This window comes from Atta colombica, unplaced genomic scaffold, assembly GCF_001594045.1.
Source record: "Atta colombica isolate Treedump-2 unplaced genomic scaffold, Acol1.0 scaffold105, whole genome shotgun sequence".
In the NCBI taxonomy this organism is placed as follows: Eukaryota; Metazoa; Arthropoda; class Insecta; order Hymenoptera; family Formicidae; genus Atta; species Atta colombica.
In genome coordinates, this window is record NW_017259190.1 from 881495 (window position 1) to 885605 (window position 4111).

Consider the following 4111-nt stretch of genomic DNA (forward strand, 5'->3'; position numbering starts at 1 on the left):
CCACACTGACGCATCAATGAGACCGAGCGCACGGAACACTCGCACACACACACACACACACACACACACACACATACACCGCGCGCGCGCACAAACACACACACACACACACACACACACACACCAGCGAGAACAGCAGTGGCAAGCTACGACGACTCCGTCTCGCTTCCACCGCAAGCTGTCCTGCCCCCACCGCAGCACCGTTCTCTACGTCGTCCCTCCCCCCCCCCCCCCCTCCTTCCCCTATCATCCTCCTCTCTCTCTCTCAACATCCCGCGTGAGTCAAGGGCGTCGACCGACGGGGGCGAGAGAGTGCTCCGCCGTCTCTCCTGGAGTTTGTGGGTTACGAAGAAGAGAGAATCTGTATCTCTCTTTCTTTCTCTCTCTCTCTCTCTCTCTCTCTCTCTCTCTCTCTCTCTCTCTCTCTCTCTCTCTTCCCGAAGGCCGTTAAAAAGATTCAATCTACCATTCCACCGGCAGCCGATTTCATTGGGGAGTGCCGATCTTTCCCATATTTTGTATATCTCGCGGTATACTCGTCATTGATTCGTAGTTTCGATCGAAATTTTTTGAAATATCGAATAATGTCCGTCAAACCTCCTCGACGGCCGTGTTGGAATGTATTCTTTTGTACTTCTATCACTTGCGGCTCCAAGGATCGTTGTTTTTTAATCCAATATGATTTTAACGATCGTTAAAAGTGTAAACTTGAATTAAGATTAAGAATAAGAAATTAAAGTGTTTTTAATTCAAAGCGAGCGGAATTAACAGTTATTATAACTATGTTTACATTGGGTTTTTTTTTACAGCATTTAAGTTCCTATTCTGTAATTCTTATTCATCTACACAGAAGTAATATTGTGTAGTAAATCATAAGAAATCAATCTAATCACAGTCGAATGTAAGAAGAATAATCGATTATGATTGGTCAATTTCTTACAGCTTACGGTTTACTACAATATTACTCCCATTGTATATAGATGGCCCATTCGTGACAATAATGTCGTTACACTGTTGTTGCGCAAATCTTGTACGAGTCAAAAAAAAGCTCCACAACGACGAAGTCGTTAAAAGACTGTCCATAATGGGAATAATATGGTGTAGTAAGTTACAGGCGACCAATCACAGTTAAATGAGGAGAGTAAGCGTCTGTGATTGGTCAATTTCTTACAGCTTACGACTTACTATCCAATATTACTTTCATTGTAAATGAGTTACGAACTCATGGCAAAGCCAAAAAACTTAAGGCAGTAAAACGTAAGAAGCAATCACAATAGAGAACGCAAAGTTATCGTTTTATATTTTCTATTGATTGATTCGTTTAGTGCTTTACGTTTTTTCTACATATTTTTTTACAAATTAGAGATTTAAAGAACGCAATGTAAAAATTGCAAATGTAAACATTATTAATAAATTGTTAAACCCATTCTACAATTGCATAAGCGAAGTGATTGCAAATGGTTGCAGTTGTAAGAATTAAGAATATTCTCACATTCAGCTGTGGTTGGTCAATTCTTACAACTACGCTTACGTAATTGTAGAATGGGCTTTAGTTCCACTCGATTCGAATCAAAGTCACGTTGTATTTATGTATCTCTCAAATCTGACACGACGATTGTTTATCTGTTTATCACGAATACCCGCTGCTCGCCCCGAGATCGAGCAGCTTGCCAGCGATTTTCAATCAAACGGCGAGAATCAATTCAACGGTACGTACATTTAATACATTGCCCTGTGCGGCGCGTGCGAGAGCAAGTTTCGAAAACTCTTTAGCGACACCCCTGCTTTGTGTTCGTCGCTCTCGCTCCCGCTCGCATCTCGCCGCGGGTATCCTCTCCTCGCACTCTCGTGTCACAGATATACCACCCGTGCTTTCTCTGTTGTCTTGCCTGCTACCCGTCGCCGTTGCTCTCCGTCGCGCCAACGCGTTTCTTAATCTTTCGCTCTCTCCAGAGTCCGTCGAGTCCCTCGCGTTGTCCCGCTCTCCCATTCGTTCGCTCGCTCGCACCCTCGCGGATCTGCAGAGCACCGGCGTTGTAGCGGGAATGCCGAATGTCGGACTGTGGGTGTATATAGACTTACGTGTGTGTACGCGCGCGGGTGCTACGACAGAGACGGCGCAAGTCAAAGTGGCGGAGAGCGCCGGACAACACGAGTCAACCGGCAACGTAAGTAGAGAGCTCGGCGTGGGTGTAACCGCCGCGAGTGTGTAAGTGAAGGATGGGGGGAAGAGTGGTAGGCGGTGTGCCGGGGGGGGGGGAAGAGAGAGATGTGCGAGCGAGCGTATGTGTGTGTGTGTATATATATATATGTATATACATATGTATGTGTGTATGTGTACAGCTGTGTATAAAGCTCGCGCTTACGTACACACATCATACGTGTGGCGCTCATCATATTACACACCGTTCATGCATCGCGTCCGCCGCCGCGCTGCTTTGAGGAGAGATGAATCCTCGATTCGGTTAAACGCCCGCCAACTGGGGGATGCTCTAAATCAGGACTGTCTACCTGAGCACACGTACACAGACGCGCAAATGCTCGCACACACGTGGAATATACGTGTATGTACGTACGTACGTACGTTGCGGCCTGGCTTTTCGAAATTCCAATACTCCGCCGAACAGAGCGAGCGAGATGAGAGCGAGAACGACCGTCGACTATTGCACCGATGCGTTTTCCTGCGCATTTCGTCGCGAGATGTATGTCTTCCTCCGCTGGCATGATCGATCATGAATAGAAATCGACGGGATACGATGCCACGATGTTGCATCATGTTTCGCTTCGAAACGGGATAATGGAATCAGAGATATTGAAATTTGTGGAAAACAAAGTTTGAAATAAAGTATTTACCCGTTTCCCTCCCGTGTGTTTGCGTACAAAGAGATTCGATTGTATAAATTAGTCAAAGAATTCGTAATAGCCTGGGATTATTCTGAAATATTCCGTGAAATTACGTAATGATACATTTAAATCGATTCATAAGACGATAATGAAATAAACGTTGACAATGTTTGGAAAAGTACTTGAGCATGTTTGTTTTTCTTGTCTCATATATAAAATCTGTAAATTAATTTTGTAGCTGTCTGATATTATTTCGAAAATATTTCATTAAAGTTACGTAATAAATGTATAAATTCATTCGGTTTATAAAATGATAACAAAATAAGAATTTGAAAAAATGTTTAAACATATTTATTTTATATATAAAAAAAATTTGTAAATTAATCAAAAAAATTAATTAAAAAAATACATAATTGAGATTCCGAGAAAATAACGTAATAAAATAACGTAAAATAACGTAATAACTTAAATGTAATTCATAAGATAATAACAAAATGAATAAAATTTGAAAAAGTATTTAAACATATTTGTTTTCCATTTTATTTTAGTTAGGTGCATATTAAAATATTTGATTTAAAAAATTATGTAATACACGTAAGTGCGGTTCTTAAAACGATAATAAAATAAATAAATAGAATTTGAAAAAGCATTTAAGTATATTTGTTTTATTTAAGAGAAAAAAAATTTGATTGTAAATTAATCAAAAAATTCATATAACTGTTGGAAATTCCGGAAATATTTTGTGAAATAAAGATTACGTAATAATATACATAAATTTGTAAGGTCGTAACAAAATAAATAAAACTTAAAACATATTCCAGCATATTTATTTTCCATTTTGTTTTTCATGTATAAAAAAAAATCTGACTAAATTAGAATTCGTAGTGGAAGCTGGAATTATTCCGTGTAATTACATAATAATGATACATTTAAATGCAGTTCGTAAGACGATAACAAATAACGTTGACGAATAGCAGCGCCTGGAAAACGTTGCTAGAAAATGTAAATAAGCGAGGTTTATTGGCAAGTATTCCGATGTATCAGATGTGTCGTTTCTAAGCGTTACGATCTGTCATTGCGATTCGTGCAGAATTTCAATCACGAGAGGCTACTCTCGTTCTGCTTTAGCTACAATTGACTGTTTATACATAAAAATTTAATTCAGTTCCATAAAACCGCGTACATACGTGTTTTACATGTATTTTATACAAGTATATTTCGCGTTGCGTAAATGGATTCGTATAAAATTTTCAAATCCTATTTATGT